Source organism: Nelusetta ayraudi, unplaced genomic scaffold, assembly GCF_046127955.1.
Source record: "Nelusetta ayraudi isolate G7.1 ecotype Tasmania unplaced genomic scaffold, CSIRO-AGI_Nayr_v1 ptg000062l, whole genome shotgun sequence".
NCBI classification, from domain to species: Eukaryota; Metazoa; Chordata; class Actinopteri; order Tetraodontiformes; family Monacanthidae; genus Nelusetta; species Nelusetta ayraudi.
The window spans coordinates 768,589-792,741 of NW_027466112.1; the positions used below are offsets into that span (position 1 = coordinate 768,589).

The following is a 24,153-nucleotide window of genomic DNA, read 5'->3' on the forward strand; positions in this document are numbered from 1 at the left end:
GAATATTGATGGCGTTTGTGCGGCAGACATGGCCTCCGGATGCGCAGAGGCTCAAAGAGACGCTTGCAGAACCACAGACTCGATCGCATCAGAGCAGGAATGTTGAAATATTTTCGGCTCGTGGTAAAAGTAAAGAGAAAAAATTAAACACTCTCTGGGCAGCTGGCTGGATGAGAAATGTACAATAGAAACACAGTGACCAGTCCTTTCTGCACGACTAGTCTTGTGCGCACGCTTACACACACACACACACACACACACACACACACACACACAGATGCAGATTTGAACTGCCCTCATTAGAGATGTGAAGGAGAAAATGATATTAAAAAAAAAAAAAAAAGATCCAGGAGGGATTTCATGCAGATTCACACTCCAGCGCTGTCAGGCAATCAGCGGCAAGCCTCATCTTCGCCCAAGAACTGTCATCCCGTGGTCACAAAGGGCAAGGAGAGGGAGAGAGAGACATGAAGCGGGAAGGGGAGAGAGAATCTTCTAGGCGCTTGTCGAAAGAAGCCCCACACCCACCACTTGAGGAGGCAGTTCATTTAGTAATCCCTTTCATTAATGTTTCTCTTTCATTTCCCCCCTCTCTTTTTCTCTCCCTTCTCTCCTTTTCTTGAATCTACTTAAAAGGTGAGAGCGAGCGGGTAACAAAAAGGAGAAGAAGAAGAAGAAGAAGCCACTCAAGCAGTAGAAGATATGAAGTTAAAGAGGTTTTGAAAACAGACCAGTGGTAAGTGGGCCCATGTTTTTTATATATATATTTTTTTCAGTGCAGTGAACGGCCGCTCTGAAAGGGTGATTTGGTTCTGCAGAACTCCTCCTGCTGATTTGACACCGTCACAATGAGTGCTTCAGTGGTTCGCTCCGTATTTGACAAGTCCACTCTTAATTCCTCCTTTGGATTTTTGGTTTTTTTTTTATCTGACACATCAACAGTGATCCTGCATTTCTGAGGGAAAAAAAGAAAACAAACTGTCATTAATCTAATTGGAATGTCAGAGAGATTACCTGTGTCTAACCTTTTCTACCATACTACTCAGCATAGATAGATAGATGGATGGATAGATAGATGGATGGATAGAACAAATCTAATTTGCATTGACCTAGCTAGCGCCCAATAACGCATCAAAGATATTCAGCAAATATATTGATAGCCCTGCAAGACTGCATTCACAGTTCCATGCTTCAGCTGCAGCAATGCAGTTGTGGGTGGGGCTATGTTGGCCCGCACTGAAGGTTTCTTGAAGATTCACTTTGCGCATCGGGACGGGTTCATCATTTTTTTGAGCCGTTGAGAGATCTGCTGGCGGCGAGACTGAACTGTAGGTTCTAATGTGCAACAAAAGCAGCCAACTCGGGGATAACAAGCCTGGCGCTTCCGTGCAAGTCGCACAATCCTGCTTAGATGACGTCACAATGATCAGATGCGTGTTAATGAGATCACTGAAGTTATTGGCAGTTTGAGTCCCAGCCCCGGGGCTTTTTCTGTGTGGAGTTTGCATGTTCTCCCTGTGTCAGCGGCGGGGGTTTGTCTGGCCTTGTTGTGGCTCTGCTATAAACTGGCAACTTGTCCAGGTTGTCCGCCCTCCTCAAGTTAGCTGGAATGGACTCCAGCATCCCTGCGACCCAGAGTGCAGGTGAAGAATTGATTGAAAAAAAAGTTGAATTGATGGGTGAACTTCATTCACATTCTGTCGATGCACACAGCAATATTGAAGTGCCTTAGAAAACAATTCTCTTCTTTAAGTGCCCTCACCCATTCCCTTAATTAAAATCAACTGATTTACTTATTCCATCTGTTCCAAAGGTGCTATCGCTTCAGACAGTGTAACATGCATTTAATTTATGGGCGGAGACAGAGAGAGAGCGGGAGAGAGAGAGAGGGAGAGAGGTCAGAGAAGTCAAAAAAGCAATAAAACAGCAATAAAGTAAGACAAATCGGGAAGTTGGTTCGCCCCTTTCGCAGCGTACACATTCTTATCACTCATCTGAATTGCTCACATCTCACTCGAGCTGACTTCATCTCAAAAATTAAATGCCGTCCGTGATTAATTGCCTTCGTCGGGATATTAAAGCATCAGATAAAAAGGCTCTGCAAAAATGTCCTCGGCTCTGTAGCGCCGCTCGGGCGGAGACTTAAATCTCCGGCTGAAGTCTCCACTGTATTTAACTTCATATAGCCGTCACACATACCACAGACCACGTGTAAGCAACTTCATTACCGTATCATCTTTAGACTGATTAGTGCTGCAGGCAGAATCGTGGGCATGCAGAAACTGTGGATGAGTGTGAGTTAATAGACGTGGCAGCAGATGCAGGCCCAGACGCTCTGCGCGTGTTGTGCGTGCGTGTGTTGTGGAACCTGCTGTGTGTCATCTTGCTGACAGAGACCACCAGCCTCATATGAACATCTGTATTGGGCATATTAGGCCACAGAAGATGTGGAAGCCTCAGAAAAAAAGCCAGGTTGGCACATCTGGACCCCCCACAAAGTGTTTAACAAGCTGGAAACTGAATGAGTGGAAAAGGGGGGAAGATTCCACATCATGACCACCGATGGTTTTCGTGTCCGGACGGTGTGCATGTGAGATGCAGGGAGCCTCAGAATTTTCCAAATTTGCTCACCGTAACCGGATTTAACAGTTATTACTTCACTGTGACAAGCAAAGAAAACAAGCAGCAAAAAAAGAAGTATTCCACATTTCTTTACCCTCACCACCAGATTCATTAGCAAAAATTCTCAATTTCTTGTTAATACAAATAACAAGCAGCTCTAAGATTTAAGAGACTTTCCAGGCGTTGTCGGTGGTCGGAGTGTTTGGCAAACTGCTGCTGATCCGCTGGGAATTTCACTGCGGCACAGCCGTCTCTGGTGTTTACAGAGGATGATCCTCAAAGGGGAAAATATCCAGTGGGCGGCAGTTGTGTGGTGGGAAATGTCTTGTTGATGTCAAGGGTCAGAGGTCAGAACAGGAAGACTGGTTCGAGACCATAGAAAGGCAGCAATAACTCATTTAGCCACTCGCTACAACCAAGGTCTGCAGAGTACCTTAAAGCAGTGTGTGTACATTGCACACATGTATGCTGCGCAAACCATTGAACAGACTGCTCATGTATTAAGAAAGTATAAAGCATTGCGTGTGGCCTCCAGTATTTGAAGCCTCATGTGATAAAGTCATAAAATGTGCATCTCACCTTCAAAAGTCATGAAAGGGCAACTAAAAGCAAAATTACATTGCTGCCTTTCATTAGGACCTGGACATGGAGGAGGCAACCTGGAGGCACAATCTGTGTGAACACATTTCTTTAAAAAAAAAAAAAGAGTGGGCGCTCTGTTGTGGAAGAAGCAGAGGATGACAATTTTGAGCAGCTTGAGCTCGACTGCAAAGCGAACCCCTGCATTAAGCTTTCCCGTTCCTCCAGTGGCACTCTGATAAAGGTCATCTGTATCCAATTGCACTTTGCTGCAAGGTGTAATTTGCAGGTTGCGGTTTGCCCCCAAAAACGTATCCATCCCAGGGGAGGGAGAGGCGCATAAAATGGGTAAAATGTCATTGCAAATACGGGGACATAATGTTTGACACTGCGCTCGTGAATGCGGCTCTTTTGAAAAGCTGGCTTTGTCCGTGCAGGTGCTCCTCTCTGCAGGGTGTTTTTCTCTTTTTTGTTTTGTTTTGTTTTTGTTCATTTTTTTGTTGTTGTTGTTTTTTTAACCTGCCTCGGCCCACACTCAAAGAGGCCCCCTGAACCTGAGCGCGAACAGTCGCCGAAAGCCCTTGGCCGGGCTTTAAAGAGAACGTTTCCTGAGGAAAATGGAGTCCAGCAGCTTTAAAGTGGCTCCTAAGATGTTTTGCGGCACAATTAGACAAAGCTGCGCTAATCTGTGCAGCTGGCTTTAAGAGCCACTGTGCTCCAACAGTTGTTTTGTCCGCGGTTTGACTCCGGGATTCTGACAGTTTGGGCAGTGTGGCCCTGCACGCTGCTGCCATCACAGCGGTACCTTTCGCCGCACACTGGGGCTGTGAGCGGCGACTAAATTCTAATAGGCAGCGTGAGAAAAAAAGGAGGAACACTGCGATTAATTTGCATTATTGGTTTTGAAATGCTCCAGTGCTTCAGCGTCACTGTAAGGACTACAAATTGAGCCGGCCGGTCGTTTGCTAGGTAGTGAATCTGATTTTCGTCACCGCTCGTGATTTCATAGTGTTTGGGGTTTGAGTGATGTTCAGCTCATCAAGAGCTGTGAAGAGCTACGGACTGTGGGACATTTTAAAGGTCTAACTTTATGGTTTATGTTGCGCATCACAGTTTCTCATTTGCTGTCGCCGGCGGCTGGGACGCGTCCCGGGCAGCTCGACGACCGACCGACCCTGAAAGCCACTTACGCTCTGTGTGGTAGAGCTGCTCCACCTGCGCGGCCTGGTCTGACCCCCCCCCCCCCATCCGCGGGCACACCAAAAAATAATAATCACAATATCTATTAACAATCTATCTAACAAAGCAGCTCCGCTCGCGGAAGTTGACGGATCAAAATAAACAACCTGCTGATTAGTCCGGATATAAAAGGCTCGCTTGTATGTATATTTCAAGGCGGGGGGGGGGGGGGGGGGCGGCTGGTGGAGAGATGCTATCTTGGGTCTATTAATGCAGTCATCACTGAGTTGCCCCCGGGGCCGTAAGGGCCTAATCCAGAGGAGTGCGAGTGAATGGGACTGTGGCTCGGGCTTGCCAGACCGACTTAGGTTCTGGTTGATAGCACAGTGCTGTGTGGGCGAATCTATTCTGTCCTGAGCAGGGCATAGCATAAACATTGCCCAGGGAACGCAGGAAGGCAGGCAGGCAGGAAGGCAGGCAGGCAGGCAGGCAGGCGTGCAGTCAGTCAAGTGGACAAGAGCAAAACTATAAGGGTGGTTGCCTTTAATTTGCTCACTACCGACTCTCTTCAACTGTCCAGGGCCTGAGAGCGGGACGGGCTCAAGACAGAGCAGGCGGGGAATGACCTGTGAATCTTTCTTATTGTTTTGTTGTTTTCTTTTCTGTCTTGTAAAGCTTCACCAAACTATGCACTGGCTTATCCCCATTTCTCCCACAAACACACACACACACACACACACACACACACACACACAGACACATGCACTCCATCACACTCCTTCACGCTGAATCTTCCGCGATCCATCTCTCGCTGACGGCCATGAAGCAGTGACTCGCCGGCTCTCTTACTGTCCTTTAAGTGATCTGTGTTTGCTCCATGGCACTCTGGCGCTCCGACCTCCTGACCCTACGTGTAAACAGAGCACCCCGTCTCCCTGCCACCTTGCTGCCATCGCACACACACACAGACACACACACACACACACACACACCCCTGCACCACCAAATATGGAAGAAGGAGCCACTGGCAGGCAGCAAGTTGGTCGGCCAACCCACTCAGGGGGCCGCTAAGTGAGCCAGCAAGCCCAGCGAAGAGGGTTCGGTTCAAACCCACCTCTGGCATCACTCATCACAGGCCCGGCTCTCTGGCTTCACCCGCCTCTCCGTGGGGCAGGAATGCGCATGCACGCCAAACTGCGCAAACATTCGCTGAAAGGCACGCTTTAGCTTTCCACGCAGACGCGTGCACGCTGACCCCAAAAGCATTAAAGGCTCTTGAACGCACTCTTTTTTTTTTTTTTCTTACAGTATGCTGTATACAATGGCACACATTCAATGGCACATGTAGTCTGGGGGGGTCTTAGGGGTTGGGGGGGGGGGGCTGAAAGACACGCACGTACGCAGAGCACATTAAACATTGCTCAGAGGCACAGCGTACAAAGGAGGCATTCACGTCATGCTGCACGCTCACACAGCATGCACAGTGCAGCGATAGTCGTGATGAATTAGTCGATTAGAAAGCATTGCAACGCGAAACGTAAATTGTTGTTTCAGCGAATGATTTTGCTGCGTTCCTTAGGTGCAAAGTTGGACTGACGTGGCGCCACTGCGGTTCTTCACTTTTCAATGAAAAAGTGCATTCTGGACGTTTGGCGCGGATGCTAGCCAAGCAAAGTTGGACACTGTGTTTGAATATGGCAGGACTAGAAAGTTACTGATCCTTTTTTTTGGAAGATGAGATCAAATGTTTTTCCAACTTTTCATGTTCCGGCAAAGACGCCTCCTGAAACATACTTCTATACCAATTTGGAAGCCGCTCCTTCTATGTTCGCACAACATACGAACCAATTAAAACTTGTCTTTTTTGGCACATTTTACCTCTTTTCGAGTGGACGCGGTCATGGAAGAACATCAACACACATGAGGAAATCGCTGCACTAATCCTGTTTCAGTGGGCAACACGCTGTATGTATCCTTTAGCGGTTTACAGTATTCACACTAAAACTAACGGCCCTTCAATGTGAACCGCAGTGTTGAAATGTAGCGTGCAAACAGCAGCAGGCGCTATAAAGCCAGGCTTGTCAGTTTAACAGGCTTCACAGAGCACGCTGTTAAACGCAGCAGCACAAAACCCTCTCTTGGCGTCTTTTGTCCGTGACTTCATCTGCCCTCGCTCTTCATTCAGAAATTCTTTGCTTTATTTGTTTCCAAAACTCTTTCCGTCGCTTTCAAATGTCAGCCGAGTCCAACGGAGCCGGAGGGCGAGCACGTCTCGGAGAGAAAAACCTTATTGAGAGCGAGCCACTTTGATGAAGTGCATCATAACCGAGAGTGGAGGCAGGCAAGGCAAAAGTAAGTTACTGTTTGGAAACAAGGGAACTGTTATGAGTCCACGGCGGTGCTCTCCCACTTTATATTCAGGACATTCATCTGATATATTCTCCACAAAGGACATTGTCAGACTTGTTAAGAGGGACTGTTTCACACGGCGACAGAGATCTGGTATTTTGGCTGGGATTATTCAAACTTCAAAAGCATATTGAGTGCTGCTGAGATGACTGAATGATTATAGCTGCAGGCAGAAAATATTGTTAAAATTAAAAAAGAAAAAAAAAAAAAAAAAAACTAAACTGAACTGCTGTGTGGCTTATGGTCCAGGTTTTGGTTCAGCTTGTGATCAATGGTTAGAAATTGATAGCATTTTAAACTTGCTAATTGAAAGCTGATAAACATAATTAATTACAAAATGTCATTAGACATACGCATTTGGTAATTTGCTGCGTTGTAGCCGCTGGACAGTCAGATACGTAATGGCCAGTTTCGTCAGCTTGATGATTCCTCTCACTGCGAGGGGCAACATTAGCTGTGCGCCACCAACATAGTGAGCCACAATGCTCCGTGGTGCTTAGAAAAGTCTCGCTCCAAAGGATGCCTCCTGCACCATGATCTCCTCTTCAGTCAGTGTCAATTTGAGAAGTGCGAGAATTCCTAAAACTGCAGAGAGCCCGCAAGAGGATAAATAATTCCCGTCCTCGCTCATCATCGGGTGCACGCACAGACACACACACACAACGAAGCACCCATCTTCGTTCTCAAACTCCTGCCTATTGCTGTGCTCATCAAGTGTATCAAGGTAATGAAATCATAATCTCTCTGGAGCTCTTTGTAGATCTCTATCGTGGTGGGAGATAAGTGGGAACGCTGTTGCACTCTAGTAGCCAGCAGGCTGCCTGGCTCAGGCTGTGTGTGTGCGTGTGTGTGTGTGAGAGAGTTGTGGGTGTTTTGCGTGACGGCAAGTTTTTAAAGAGCCTGAAAGAAGAATAAGAAACAAAACAAAACATACAACCAACCATTTAGTCCTCCGGTCAGCCATCAGCCGACTGTTGGAGGCTACGTGTCGTCTCCTCTCAGTGCCCAGCTTCGCTTTCTCTCCGTCAGCGTCTTTTTTTTTTTTTTTCTCCGCGCTCGAAGGAGGCAGAAATCGCTCCCAACTTAACTCGCGAGCGCTCCACCGCGGGGCAAGTAAATATACGAGTGAGTGAGTGAACTTGCGGCCGCCGCGCAAAAGGCCAAAGACTGTAGCCCGCACGTTTTTAATTGCGTTTTCAGCGGGCGGGTGATGAAATGTCCTCCGTTTTGAGCGCGAGCTGGCAGTAAGTGGGCTGTCGCCTCCAGGGACAGGGTGAGCGATGGCCCTCTGCTATCGGAGGTGATTGTGCCTCCAACCCCTGGGGGTGACAGATGAACGTAGGGTGAGTGGGAAGACAATAAGAAGAGGACCCGTGTTCTTTTTTCCCTTTCTTTTTTTTTTTGAAACGCTTACGTGGCATTAAGAGCAGCCGCATACAAACCAGTGTGCCAAATACAGGGGGGTCCAAGCGGGGTAGGCCCCCCCACCTCCCCACTCCCCAATTAACCCATGAGACCGGCTGAAAGCCTCAAATTTTTGGTGGTGTAAATTTTTTATAACGTGGAGCTTGTGTGCATGAGTACGTATTGGCATGCAGACTGTCATGGCTTGCATCCATGAAATATTGCAGGGTGATGATAGGCCTCCTGCATTTTAAGGACATTTAGATTGTACTGAGTAACAATCAGGAGGATGGGGACTACCCCCCACGATGACCGCCACCCCTCCCCGAATATTGACAGGTATTTCACACACTGGTAGAAATTATAGTCACGCTGACTAGTTTTAAGGGGCACTCCGTCTGCGTTCTGACTTTCAGGAAACTTGGTTCCTCGTGCAGGAAAGGGGTCGTGATGCAGATCAGGCGCAATTACTGCAGTTCATTCATAATACAGTGGTACTTATGTACGTTTTTAGTGCCGTTATCCATCCCTTGAATGCTTTTATGTCTCGTGTTAGTGCCTCCCCTTGACAGGTGGACATTGTGTGTGTGTGTGTGTGTGTGTGTGTGTGTGTGTGTGTGTGTGTGTGTGTGTGTGTGTGTGCGTGTGTGTGGGGAGAGGAGATTGGGGGGGGGGCAACCTTCGCTCGGAGGCACAACCGCCGCAGATGGAGGCCGGTACTTTCAACAAGGTTCAGCGGTCGTCGGCAGCTTCTTCAAACGACGCATTATGTCAGACGATGCGGCAACAAGGCCCAAACAATGATAAATAAATAAATAAATAAAACCCCCAAAAAAACGGCCTCTCCAGAGGGGGCAGCGGCGAGCCTTCTTCTCTTCCGCCGGCTGAATTTACATGCCGCTTGTGAACGATCGCAAAGGAACAACAGCAACGAGTGCGGGCGAGGGGTGTAGCGCTCCTCTTGCGGAGGAGTCTCATTATTCCGTTATGGATTGCACATGTCGCGCAGTAAGTGCTCTTTTTATCCTTCCCGAGCACTGGCCTCGGCCACTGAGCCCATTTCCCTACCCAAGTGAAATTTACCATGTTAGGGCTCGTGCCACCAGGGAGAATGGCGGCGAGGGCTCGGCGTTTGCCGCAAAGATTTACTGTCCTGATTAAATAAGGGGCTGCAGTGTGAACAAGAAAGCCAGGGGAGGGTTTTGTGTGACACCAGCGCTTTTTTTTTTTTATAAGTCGGCAGTTAAATTGATTACACTCCCTCCCCCCATTCACGCGTACCTCTGTGTGCGTCTTTATGGTTAGCTACGTCATGTCAAACTGGGTGTTAAACAAAAAGCCAGGAGAGACAGTTGTGTGTGTGTGTGTGTGTGTGTGTGTGTGTGTGTGTGTGTGTGTGTGTGTGTGTGTGTGTGTGTGTGTGTGTGTGTGTGAGAGAGAGAGAGAGGCAGAGAGAGGGCAGCGGAGGATTGCTCCTGGCTCAGGGAGGCTTTTCAGCCAAACACAGCAACGATGGCTCTTTTTTGAAAAGGTTCCCATCCATTACAGCCTGAATTCCCTAAAACGTTTGCACGGAATATACTGTATGTTCGCTATGTTCCCTTTAAAAGGAAAAAAAAAAAAAAAAGTGGGGGGAGAGGCTTTTCACTCACAGCCATATACCCCTTTCAACGATTATCTAATTCAACTCATTTCCTACAATTTTCCACCGCACATCTTCGGCCTTGACGCAGAGAAAAGTGATTTGATTGAACCATCTGACTGCTCTGTTGAGAGGCAGGCATCAGGACAGGCCTGTTTTTTTTTTTTTTTTAATTCTGATTCCACACCACAGTGTTCTCAAAATATAAAATCAGCCATTCATTTGGATTTTGGATTAGCATATAAACTCACAAAATAGCCCAAAATGAAAAAAAAAAAAGAACTTTTGTGGCCTGGGCCACTTGTATGGCTCTGAATGGCTGAGTGCTTTGACTGTGGCGGGTCAGTTGATTGATGTGTGTTCAGTCTCGCTTCCCTGCTGGACAAAATGTACACCAGCTGTCACTATTCAAATCTAAGCGGCCAATCAGAGTTGCCAGTTTGGCTTAAAGGTAGAGTGACGGGCTGAGGTTTGAATTGCTCCCAGTCAGAGCAACGATAAGACCCTGGGAAAAAAAAGTAGTAGAAAAAAAAACACTACCACGCCCCCCAAAAACCAAACCAACAAACAAACAAACAAACAAACAAACAAAAAAAAAAACCTCAACAAATCAAAGACTGTTCCCTCAACAGCTTGTTTTGGTGTATTGTATTACAAAACAAAACAAACAAGATAACAATTTTTTTCTAATTTCAATTAATTTATTATAATTTCAACCCAAGAAAATTTAAAATGCTAATGTGGCCAATGTTTAATTTTAGATGGTATTAAGGCACATGGACCATGTCAGAGAAAATTAAAACATGCATCAAACTAGGAAAACTGAGTGATCTCAATAAAGCATGAAAGCAACCACGTGACTTTACAAGTCACACATATTGGACATGGAACATTATAGAGCTTTTTAACTATAACCTTAAGGATGTTCAATGTGGACACTCAGAGGCATGATATCGAAACTTAGAACCATCTATCTTTATCTAAATTGAATACCCCGCTGTCCTGAAACCTTGCGTATGCTTTAGGGTAGGGAAATAGAAATATTTAAATATCTGAATAGAAACAAAATTTTATTTCTGCTAAGTCAAACTTGAGTGGAACATATGTTTTCCAAATGGTCTTTTCATTGTTGTAAAATATATATTGCAAACCTGCTTTTTTGCAGTGGAAAAATAGAAGATTGTATTTAAAAAAAACAACAAAAAACAACAACAACAGCGAACTAAACATTCCTGCAGAAAATCGCACCAGTGCTCTTCCTCTTGCTATTTTTCCTTTTACTCTCTCTTTCTTTTCTTTTTTTTTTTTAAAGATGGCCCTCTCCGTAGTGACTCGTTAAGTTGCATCGATGACAGAGAGAGTGCCGCAGACGGAAGTTTATGAGGCGGCAGTGAACGCAGCACAAGGCTCCGTGTATATTTTTTCTTTTCCCTCCCCCTGCAGCAGCCAGGGAGAGAGAGAGAGAGAGAGTGAGAGAGAGAGAGAGAGAGAGAGAGAGAGGCGCACAGAGGGGGGTGTTTGACTCCGTGTCTCCCCACCCCCTAGACCGAGCGAGGAGGTGGACTGAGGGAAGAAAGGGAAGCCGAACCTGGGACGCGGAGATAACGGCGACAGCGGCGTCGCGTCGATCCCTGAGTGGCGGCGGTGTCGCCCGCGGATTATTACCGAGCCCCTTCGCTTTTTCCCGCTGCTTCTTCTTCGTCTTCTTCGTCTTCTTCTTCCAGCGTTGGCAACGGAACGTACGAGCGAAGGTGGAATAATAAAGGGCATTTTTCTTTCTCTTTTTTTTTTTTTTAAATCGCCGCTCCATCTGCCAACAAGTCACCGCTCCGTCGCCGAACAAACAGGGATGTAACGGATTTCTTAAAAAAAAAAGAAAAAAAGAAAAAGAAATCTTAAAAGAAAATAAAAAGAAATCCAAGGAGGAGGGGGTGCGGAGCAACAGTTTTTGTCCGGGAATACGAGCGCTCGGCCAGGAACGGCACGGATTTTTTTTTTTTTTTTTTTTTTTTTAAAAAAAAGAAGCTGCTCCCCCTTCCTCATGTAAAAACCACCGGAGGGGGGGTTTTTTGTTTCTTTTTTTTTCCGCCACCGTGAAAGTAAGTGTTTGCATCTTTTAAACAATCTTCTTCAATCTCCTCCCAACTTTTATCTCGAAACGAAACGAAGAGTGAGTGAGAGAGTGCTTTGATATCCACTTTCTGCCCTTCGACTCTGCGTGAAACTGTTGTGAGCCCAGATTTCTCTCTCTCTCCCCCCCCACCCCCCCATCCTTGTAAAGAAAAAGTTAAACGAAGGGAATAGAGGAGACTGATTGTCTTCTCAGATGCGTGGTATCAAAGTTTGATTTACTTTGTTTAGCTTGATTTGCTTTTTTGTTATCTCCCCCTTTTCAAATATGAAGACAGTCGTTGACTTTGTCCTGCTCTCATTATGATCGGCGTCTGTGTAATTATCATGGGATTATCCAGCCCCCCCCCCCTCGATCCCTATACAGATTAATCACTCTCCCACCCTTTAAAACAGATTATATTCAGCATCTTTTTCTTTATAGAAAGTGGATTTAATTTCTACATTTTTTTTTTTTTGCCAAAACATAGTAAAATGGCTTTCTGGGATTTGTCACACATGTTTTTGATGAACAACGGGGGGAAGGGGGCTGTTGGCTCCAAGGAGATCAGGTTCTGTATTAAAGTCTGTTTTTTAAAAGAGAAAAGACAGGGGGAGAAGCCATAGTATGATGAACCATGAGATCTCATCAGTCTCAGCTTTTCTGTACTGTGCGACAGCAGTTGTACTGGTGGTGTCGAGTTGGTCTGAAGCTGTTGGAGTTGATATTCATTGACAGAATTTTCCTCTGTGCTATCCCTCTGTGCCAAAGAGCTCCTTTCAGTTTGCCTCTTTCTCTGATGCGTCTGCAATATCCCTTTTTAATTCTTACAGCGTGACAATTTCTCTTTTTCTCTCTCTCTCTCTCTCTCTCGCTCTCTCTCGCTTTGCAAAGTAACTTTTGTCTGATTGCCAAGGAAAGTTTAGACGAAGCCCCGGGCCCCGTTCTTTTCGGTGGCTTATATTATGTGAGGTTACAAAAAAAAAATCTAAAGACTACCAACCCCAATTTGTGGACTGTAATTTTAGTATTTAGCATTTTAAAAGCTTGATCAACCTCAGGCAACTCTCCTGTAACCCCCCACCCCCTCCCCCTCCCACACACACACACACACACACTCTCTCTCTCTCTCTCTCTCTCCCCCACCCTTCACCCTCCCACCCCGTCAGCAACTGCAAGCCAAAAAAAGATTAGTAATGCTTTTCATTGACAAGGGGGGGGTCGACGCCAATACATGTCCAGGGTGTCCATGCTTTTTGTTGTTGAGCCACTAAAATGCACATGCTGAAAGAAAAAAAAAAAAAAATCAAGCAAGCAAGTGAAAAACACATAGGATTAAAAGTCCAATTAGCAGCAAGTCACGTTCTCGTTTATTCCACTTGATGACGCACACGATTTCAGCCAAAGCAGCACTCTTTCCGAAGTTAACGGTGAGTTCGGAACCAACGTATAGGTCGTAATTGCGCATCATCAGTCTTTCACTCCGCCGTTCAATCAGCCCGCTCGCCGGTGTAAATAAACCCATTTGTCTTTCGATAAGAGTCGCATGTTGATTGTCAGAAGCGAGGAGGAGTCTTGTCCTTCACCGTAATTGGACAACACGCTTACCAGGAGGCTTCGCGTCAAGTGTGTTCTGGATTCTTAATGAGGCTTTAATTGAACAATTTATCACCCTGATCACTGTCAAATAACTGGGAAGGCGAGGCAAAAAGAAAGGCAATGAAAATGCCAAGAAGAGGCTGCCAGGCACAGTCGGCTGAGCATGACTGGCATGTCTGTCACTGGCGGCGTCGGCGAGCTGCCGTTTCATTTGGTTCTCACCCATTTGTCTATTTGTTTATTCGCCCTGTTGAAATTGCACATCAACGCGAGTGGAAAGTTTGTATGCGGCGGTAATTAACGCCGGAGAAGGAAGGGGCAGTGAGAACGTTGCATCCTTGAAAACTTCTTTTATTGGACTAACTTTTTATTTCTCCCCGGAGCTTCTCTCCCTACACATCGAAGAGAAGCTAATTGAATTGTGCCCCGGATATGATGTTTTTTTCCCTTTCAGCCCCCCACCACCCCCCGCAAGTACGCAGGTCTCGGTGAAGTGTCCTCCTCGGGGTTTTGAAATTCATTTCCTTTGCAATTATTACTTTCTGAGCTGTTTTCCTTTCTTTCCCCTACCTCAACTGCAGGGCCTTTTTTCATTTTTAGTGGAATCAAAGGGAGTTTCTACGTGGCTACAAGCCTCTTGCATTGACTGCCAGCAGCTGTGGATAGAGTCAGGTGTTTGAAGGAGAGCTCAGAAAGTGTCTGTTCTTTTGTATTTTTGACATAAAATCAACTCAGACTGTCAATACATTGTTACATATTATGGCTCGACAATTATCCCTCCCCAAATCTAAATCATTCTAATCAAATCGGCATATTTTAAACTAAGTGAATATTCTCTAATCTGAAAATATTAGCTTTCATTGAGCCAAAAATGATTGTTGTTACTTTGTCGCAAGTCGTCTGGTTTAGTGGTAGCTGCTGGGTGTCGACAGCTATTGAAGCGCAGAGCAAATACACACTGCAACCTCCCCTGAACGCTCACAGATCAAGAGGAATCCCGACCTGACCCCAGCTTACACTGGATATGCCCACAACACCGACCATTGTTTTCATTCCATTGCATCGTTTTTGTTGTCGTGGGAATCCAAAATTGTAATTGAAATTCGATGAATTGCCTGGCTCCTATTAGTGTGTGTAAAGACTGAGCTCTTGACTCGTGAGATTTTTATAAGTGTATGAAGGCAGAGAAAAAAAAGCATATTGTTGCATTCAATTCTACACAATATACTTTAAATGCTCAGTTACAAAATAAACAATTACCCACTTTCTTCCCATCGCCAAGTGCCCTTTTAAATTTGCAGTCGTAAGTGCTTTGCCATTAGCACTTACCACAACAGCACAGTTAATAACAGCTGTTCTGAAGTGACGTCTCTTAGAGAGAAATGTGTGCAGAAGTGCTGTTGCTCTCAAAGCTGATTGTGTTTATTAATTTTGATACACTGTGCTCCGAATGCTAAATCAGTGCTCGCACTATGACCTGAGTTGCTATTTGTCTGGTGACGGAAAAAACAACCCCCCCCCCAAAAAAAAAAACAACTGTTTTGTCTCATATGCGATGTCTTAACATAGATCAGTATCATTAATAATCATATATTACTCGAGGATAACTGAGAAAATGTGTTATTTCAGGAGAATGTAGCAAACTGGTTGCCCTTCATATGACTCAGTACCCTTGAAGTAGGTCTCAGGTTCAAAAAGGTTGGTGACCCCTGTGTTAAAGGAACACCCAAGCTGGGCAGTCCATTGCTTACTTCTTGCGTTTGAAGCACTTTGGAAATTAAATTTTACACCCTCTATCGCATTATTGTTAGCCAGCAACAGTAAAGTAACGGAACATTGCAGTCACAACAATTTCAAACACCACGGCGGTGGTATTTCCTGAGGCTTTTGTGTCATTTTCCTTCCGTAGACCTAGATTTTCACCCTGGCTGTAGGGGCAGAAATTTGAGATGGGTAGCTGGCAAAGGAATTATTGACCAGTCATTCAGACACCCCCGGGTGGTTGCCCTAGGTCTAAAATTGGTATCTCTGTCCTCAGCAGACCTTGTTAGACGTGAGGAATTGCCCTGACCCTCCCAGCAGTGCCCAAAAGTCAGGGCTTCTAAAAAAAAAGGGCAGCAGCGGTTCCGGCCGAGGGGACCCAGGTGGAGCCGCAGCAGCTTTGATAAGGTGTGAGCCCAGCCAGCTGATCCTCTACCAGCTCGTAGAAAGTTCATCTTGCATTTTGGCTGCCTGTCAGGTTGCTCTTGTGCCTTTTTAGATCTTTTATCGCCCCTTCATCCCCCACAATAAATGTTGCCCTGTCCCTCTGCAACTTACTTTATCTGCTTCTATGACTTACGTTTATTTCGTATTTCCAACAATCTCTCGCTTCCTATTTTGATAATAAATAGATAAGCATTATTAATCTTCAGACAGGTCTTGAGTAACAGGAAAGTTTTTTTCTAATGTCATGTCGGACGCAAAGTAAAGTCTTAATTGTTGGGGTATTGTGCATCGAGGTAAAAGTAGCCACTCATGAACCTCAGCGCACTAATCCCTGTCAGATTGCTCGCAGCTTTGGGGGAATACGTTGACACACAGTCACCTCCCCAGTCTCCTGCCCATTCCTGTGGTACCTGCCAGATTTAACAGAAATTTGCCTCAGCTCCCTCTGAAGAAGTGACAGTAATCTGCTTTTGACGGCAAGCAGGTGCAGACTTAATGTTGTTGCCTGGCGCTCCCTTCTTCACCTTTGACTGCCTCTCTCACAGCACACAAAAAGCGCATAATTTGATACAGTCAGAGGGGAGACCAGGGCACGCACTTTATTGTTCGTTCCCTTGCCACCTTTTTTTTTTTTTCTATTAGCCCACATCTTGTTGTTCATGATTATGCGGCAAATACGAACTGATGTTTCATGGTTTAGCTATGATGAACACCATGGACAGGCGTCAGATGGACCAGTCTAGCCTCATCCCTGCTTCTTTTCATTGGCTTGAGGCTGTGCTTGGTGTGTTTACCAGCTGGCGTCCCTTAGATTAATGCCCCCCAAGGGGAAGTGTCCCCCTGGGGTGTGTCGCCGTCTTCTCCTCCTCCTCCCCCTCCTCTGTCTAAAGTAGGTCTGATAGAGAGTGCTGCTTTGTGCCCTGGCAGTTTGACCCCTATGGGGGTTTTGGACACATGCTAATGGGAGAAGCAAAGGACCCCCTTCCTTATGCTTGATGGCTTTGAACAGGTTGCACTTAAATGCTGCCCCTTCCTGCCGTTACATGGCCAACACCCGCCTGTTGAGCCATCTGTATGACACGACAGAGAGCAGTACTTTCCAATAGTCTCTCTACTCTTTACTCACAGCCACTTCCGATTTTTGCAGCATGACGATGTAGTAGACGTTGAATGTATTGTCGAATCTAAAGTTCCTTTGTTTGTCTCTTCACTGGACTTCAATGGAGAGAGTTCATTCGCATGGTGGTCTAATTTAATGATGTGGCTACTTCAAACTATTGCAGCTGAGATTTTGATACCGGGCTCTTCTGTGATTAATAGTTAATATGCATGGGAAGCGTCATTCATCCGTTTGAGTGTTTGTTTGCATTTTTAATGGATGTGTAGTCTGTGCCCAATACAGATACAACGGCCTTTCAATAATCATCCTCAAATGGATGAAAGTCATCAGTTTTTTCTCTGTCTGTCTGTTTGTTTGTTTTTTTTTTTACAGCTACTCAAAACCACTGTTGCTGATGCATTTCAAGTTTAACAATATCTCGAAATGTGTTAAAATACCGGAACGTTACAGTTCAATAGGTTAGATTTTTAAATCTAACTCTTAATTACTCGGCCTTAAAAACAAATATCTCAGAATGTTACTATTTCAGAGATAAATGGCTTTTAAGATAATGGAGAGCTGGTGTGTGTCCTAAACGATAATCTGTTGGTACTAATTGTGCTCATATAGAGAACCCCAGGGCAAAATGGCTCGGGCCATTCAGACGAGCCACTCACAAACCTCAATTTGCCCCCCGACCCGGCACCCCATCCCTTTGTTCCTGTCCTCTCTTTCCACACACACACACACACACACACACACACACACACACACGCACACACGCACGCACACACACACACACACACACTGCAGGGACATCTGGTATGAGGGAGGCTACAGGAGGGGTGGAGGAAGACAAAGGAGTTGGAAGGGAAAGGAGACCAAGTGTGCTGAGAGGTACATTCAGCTGCCCACAAGGGTGGGAGTTGAGAGAAGGGTGTCGCAAAGGAACATGTGTATGCAGGAGAGTGGGGGTTGTTGTCCCAGCGTTGAGAAAACGGAAGTGAGGAAGCTAAAGAGGACTGGGCAGATAATTGATGGATGGAAGTAATTGTCTGTAATGCAAGTAAAGAAACACGGGCCTCTGCTAAAGGAGAGAGATAGGGAGAAACGGAGCCAGCGAATAGGAATAGACAGGGAGGGACGGGTTGGGGAGGGGCAATGAAGAGTGCGAGTGTGCAAGGAATAAAGACAGAGAGGGACACAGAGAGTAGACTGGGAGTGAGACAATCATGGGAGGAGAAGGAGCGCAAGGGAGGGAGCCTGCTGTTCTGTTTGTATCCGTCAGTGCGAGCTGGGGTTAAGAAGGAGTAACTACCTGCCTGTCAGACTGATTGCTCGTCCCTATGCATCAGGGGATACTAGTCCCCGTTTGTGAGAAATGGCGCACCTTCACTATCTGTATGACTTAACCGCAGAAAATGGCTGCCTTAGTGTCGGCAGCACGTGCAATCGGTCTTCCTTGAGAAATTCACTCATCTTGTATGCAGATGATGCTACCGTATCCCCTCGTTCAAAGACCCTCGCTGTCACACTAATTTTAGGTGTTTTTCTTCATGTTCTGCCCTTTGTTTGCCGTTGCGCTCTTTCAGATGATTTGTTATGTATTTTCTAATTCCTCCACCAAAGCAAAAAAAAAAAAAAAATACCTCCACCAATGGAAGCTGAACAGTGAGACCTCAGAAGTAATTACAACACCGCCTTTTCAAATCGCTAGCTTCCTAATCTTTGTGCAAAATGTGAATAAAGCCTGTGTACTTCAGACAGGATACACAAAATGCACCATATCAGTGGCCTGTAACAGAGAGGGAATAAAGATAGGCGGTACTGGAGGCAAAACGCATTGAGTTTCCTTTCACTTTCTCACTATGCATCATAAGCTTGTCTCCAGACGGGGAAGAAAGGTTTGTCAAGCGCATCACTGGAGAGAGTAAAACCATCCCCAGCCCTTGGGAAGATAGAAGGTGACATTTGTATGTAAATGGAGACAGGCACTCTCCACTTCATTCCATCTGACAGGAAACACAGTGAACAACTCGCTGCTCTCCGTTCTTATTTTGAGGAGTTGAACACTTAGCTTTTTTTTTCTATAGAAATGCTGATACATTGGCCATTGTTTGGAATTTATAAGAATGTTACAACAGTAATAATGATTTATTTTTTTAGTGGCAGCCAGTTACCTAATTTTCACAATTTCAGGGATTGACATAATTAAAGGAATACAAAAGAATACAAATGATCTATGTGGTCACCGGCACCAGCGGTGATTGTCAAAGAGGATAATCCTGATAAAAAAAAAAGGGGAAAAAATGAAGGCAAAAGGAGGAAGAATCACAAAATGGTAATCAGAGTTAGCAGCCATGGTTGTAGAGATTAGTGGCATCTGAAGGTGAGGTGGGGACGAGGCCACGCCTTCCTCCTGTCACCCTTTTGTTTGTGGATTAAATCAGTTAAGTCAGTCCCTCTTTTGTTTGTGGCTTAGATAGATGGCGTGATAACACATTTAAGGGTTCTTGTCCAATTTTTTTTTTAATATATCAGAAAAGGGTTTTGTCATAGACATAGCTACTCAACTATATTATGGCACAACCTATTTTGTGTTTGATTTTCCGTTAAGCAAAACAGAGCACTCTTAAAAACCTATTTGGATTAAAAGTGCTTTGCTCATTGTTATTCTGATGTGGAAATGCAAAGTGCAATATAAAAATGCAACAGAACTGTTGTTTCATTCCTGTATCTATGGTAATGGTAGATCAGCAGGGTTATGTAAGGAGGCACTACAACTACCCTGCATCACTGTTCACCTGTCTAAATTGATGTTTCAGCCTTTTGTACACATCTGTTGTGTATAATACACGTTGCATATTGAAATGGTGGACCATATAGTGCTAGGATATCCTTGGGGGGAAATGTCTTGATCTTGGACACTGGATCATTACCTGCAGTGCTGTTGTTGAAGTCCCTCGAGTACAAAGTGTAAAATGTACTCAGTCACCCGTTTGTTTATCTGGTGCACAGAAGAAATTGGAAAAGCAGAACAGAAATAAAGCAGATTGATTTTTAAAGGGAAATAAATAAGGCTGCTATCAGTGTCTGTCTATCTGCCACTGATACCAGGAGATACTGTTGACACAAAGAGAAGCGGGGAGCCGGCGCTTTTCCGATTATGCTAGCCTGATGCCACCAAGTGGGAATAAGATGAGAAATCCACTTCAAAGGCGGGGAGGCATGGTATGCCTGGATAAAGACAGCAGGTTAGGAAACAGGAAGAGAATTGTCAAAAATGGTTGCAAACCGTGCCTGGTAATTCACTTGGAATAGATCATGCTAAAATGCAGGCCCTGTGAAACTCGCTGAGATTGTCCTTCAGCAGAAAGCACCTTTTGCAACATTTGCTTGTTAATTTTAAGTCCCTCTCAATTAAAATGTAAGCTTTAGGCAAGGAAGCTTGCTCTTTTCATACAAGCTCTTAGCCAAAGGGATAGGTGGAGACTATTTGAAGACAAAACCAAACCGAACCCCTCTGGCGACTCCTGCTGCATTTATCATCTTGCAGCCCCCGGTCTATAGCCTCGTCAGGAGGGTGGTGAGTCTCAACTTCAGGAACAGAAGGAGAGACAAAAGACGGTCTGTCATAAAATGGGGCTAAGTGCTCCCAGCCCCACCGAACTTGCCCCTTAACATACTAATGAATTTGAACCAGTGCCCTGCAGGGATATAGCATAAGGGCAAAACTAGGAAGGAGCAGATTGGGGTTTAGTGGTTTTTATTAAACCACAGCCAAACTGTCTTTCAGGCACACCGGGGTGCTCCCAATTTTGCAATCACTAAGATGGCTGTTTAACTTCTTGCCAACTGCCACAACCGATGCCTTTGCCAAGGTTCAGACTGAATTTTATGCCAAGGATGATATGTCTAACTGGCTGGACCAGAAAAAGCCAACAAGATTTTTCATCTGCCTATTTAACTTTGTAAAAAGTAGCACCTATGTTCTTAACAATGCTAATATAACAGTAGGGTTCATACCAAAATGTGCTACAATTAACAGATCTTTAGAAAGCTGCAATATTTGCACGAAGCAGGGTTATGCCAATATTAATCTGTTGGATTCAAGATAAGTTCAGCTCCGCTCAACATGAGCTATTTCTCTTTCATATGATAGACATGTTACTCTTAGAGTAAGCTTTAGACTAAAGGCCATTTAACAGTGTAAGCTGTCTCCTATTAAAACTATTTCCCAGCAGGCCAGTCAGAAGCTGTGTTGGAACCCTTGCAGAGAGTATAAAACAGTATGCCCAGCCAGTCTGTCTTATTTCCGTACTTTGGCCCTTATTGTGGTAATTAGGAATCTTTTTATTTTATTTTATAAATTAGCTGTATAATGACAGAAAGAATAAACAACAAATACTATGCTGCCTAATACATTTGACAATAAACTGCACTGAATAATCATTAAAAAAAAAAAAAGTTTTGGTGTGATTTAAGGGTTGGTCACCCCACAAAGGTGTGTGATATGCACTAGCCTTTTCAGAGCACCAAGGACTTACGAGCCTGCTACTAGATCTCTTATATATCACTCTGACAATGTGTTGTTTTACAACACCAGGAGACCGACCGCTGACAGTGGCATCTACTGGTTCGGCCTCCAGGCTGCGAGCCTAGCCAGTTAATAATAAAGTGGGCCCCTCCATTGTAAATCACAGAGGGGTCCTGCTTGGCCGACGCCTTTGAGAGGACTGCATGGGAATGGCATGCGTTCCAGTAAGGCTTTTGCACAAGTAGACACTTCTATAGAAAGAGGGCGGCTTTGTGACTGATGGATGGCGGCCTTTGCCTCCATTTGTGTCGTATGGGATCAGAATATTGAAAGGGAACTGGGTAGCTATGTCATAAACTGGGGTGTCAAATTCATATTTAGCTAGGGCGCTATGTTAGGTTTTATTGCTTGAGGAGATCATCCCGTAAGTAGAAAAAATAAAACAAGTAGGCACTTAAAGCTCATCTAAGGTGGACTTTTGAGATAACTGAAATGATGTTGGGTAAAGACTCACCTCTGGATGTGCAGCTGAACTTTAATGCATTGATATGTTTACCGGCGGTATCTTGCTTTGACACAGTGTGGTCATAATAATGTGGTAAAGAAGGAAATGATTGCCACCAATAGAGCAGAAATGGAGACTTTTATTTTCGCTTTGTGTGGCAGTTTGAAGTGTAACTTTTTTTGGAAATGCCTCTTGCACACTGACAGCCAACCTTAAGCCTCTCAGGCAGAGTGGAGTTGAGCATAGTATGTTTAAAGAAATAAATAAATGAAAAAGCCAGGAGGAACCTTGTGGATCCTGGGCCATTCTTTGATGTCTGTTATTTTGCTTCAGTTCGAGTGCGTCACTCACTTCAAAGCGGGAATTTCACGCAAAATGCACTGATTTTTATTCCTCCCTCCTCCCCTTTGTGTCGAATTTACAGCACATAAAACAACCCGGTGGAGTGTGAGGGTGTCTGTTACCCAAGATGACTCGTTCCATGTGTATATCTGTGTTTTTGTCTCTTTGAAAGCTTGCAGGGCCCACATAGCTTCGTGTGATCTCGCACAGATACACATAAAGAGCCTCGTAGACAATGTTTGACGGTGGTCCCCGCCTTTGCCTTTTTGCTAACTGGATAGAATCCAAAGAGCGGCAGCTGCATGGGGAGTCAGTGTGAGACAGGTTTGGCCCCTGAGGTTTATGGTCAAATTCAGGGATTAGAATGTGGTCAGTGACTAAGACTCCACTCTCTTGTGCTTGTTTAAAAACTCACCATAGCCACCATATCTGTTACAAATGGACATTCTAAGCCTGTGACAGTCGTGTACCAATCACAAGACTACTTTCTATGCTAATGACTTTGATGTCAGTGAATTGGAACTTCTGCTCTTCACAACTACCATGCAAAGATTGTTATTAGAATCTCATCTTGATACTTTCCAGTAGCTGAACTGACACACGTGCATAGAAGCAGATGTGGGGCTTTTCTCCTCTATGTGCAACAGCATTAGGTGTCTGTATACGTTCACACTTGTGACATGTACTCAACTCTTGGCTAGCCTCTGTCGCTTGCGAGCGTCCTGTAATTTGCAACAGTGACCATCTGTGCTGGTGAAATTGTGTGCACCAATTCACAGCTGTAGCCGTGTTCGTGTGTGTGTGTGTGTGTGTGTGTGTGTGTGTGTGTGTGTGTGTGTGTGTGTGTGTGTGTGTGTGTGTGTGTGTGTGTGTGTGTGCCTAACATGAATGGCAAACAATGTGGAATTGTCTTCCATTCATTTGCAGGGGTCAGGAAGTGAAGAACCAGTGTGGAGTGAGTTATCCATCAACATCTGATGGTCTCACATGTGGTTCTGTCAAGTTCCCCCGTGTTCACTCACTACCAGCTACCTTCACTTAAGCTGTGCACCCACCCACAGTCTTATTCCAAAAGGTGACTTTGCCCCCGAGTTCTTTTGACTTCAATTTAGCTGCTGGCCAAACAGCACTGTAATTGACTCTCGAATAACAAACAGGAGGACATGTTGCCCTTCAACCACGAGGTAGAGTGCAACACCGTTTTTAAAATAGCACTGCCAAGACTTTCTGACACATTGTGCTTTAATAATGCAAAACGCCTTGCTCAATGAAAGCAACAAGACTTTGTTTACCAAAAGGTGTTTTTCTTTTTAAATAACACACATTTGTTTCCATTAATAAAATTCTTACGAGCCTTCTTTGTTCACAAAGTGTCAATCTGTGACACCCACTGAGAATCATTTAATTCCGTGTATTTCTTTACAGGCAGGCGATAACTGCAAAGAGAAATATTATTGACAACAGTATTTCTTAAGAGGCTTAGATGGTTTGATGAAAAGAGGAAGAAGAAAAGGATGTCGGATTTTTAACATTTTAACCTCAATAATTAGATGAAATGTGTTTGATATCTGAAAGCCTGAGCAATCGATTGGCCGGGATTGGGTCTGGGAGGCTGTTGTTGCTACCGCGAGGCCTAAGAATGTTGATGGTGTTGACGTGTTACAGGTCTCTTTTATATAATTTGTGGCAGACTGGATCTGATTTGTATAAATTCATGAAATCCCAGTCAAAACCGTATGCAGTACACAAAACTCCAAAATCAATTTGCACTTTGGCTTTGAATAGCAGCCAAACGTGTGAGATATTTTTACCCCAGGCCTGTGATCTCGCTTGATCTGAGTCGGTGCGGGTTGTAAGCGAAGGCGATTGCATGTTCTTGACCTGTTCAGCGCAGGCGGCGTGGGCACACCAGCATGGG

The 24,153-nt window shown here is 45.0% G+C and overlaps 1 protein-coding gene across 10 annotated transcripts in view; it reads left to right on the forward strand.

Annotated features, from left to right (window-relative positions):
• Positions 1-24,153, forward strand: part of ptprsa (protein tyrosine phosphatase receptor type Sa) — a 209,083-nt gene that overhangs the window by 41,324 nt on the left and 143,606 nt on the right. For 3 of the 10 annotated variants that reach the window (XM_076040597.1, XM_076040595.1, XM_076040596.1), the window contains exon 1: positions 11,320-11,934. The gene's annotated coding sequence lies outside the window, so the exon portion shown is untranslated. Of the gene's footprint in view, positions 1-636; positions 737-11,318; positions 11,935-24,153 lie in introns of those variants that run through there. The other 7 variants (XM_076040598.1, XM_076040599.1, XM_076040600.1 and 4 more) reach the window with 3 other exon arrangements.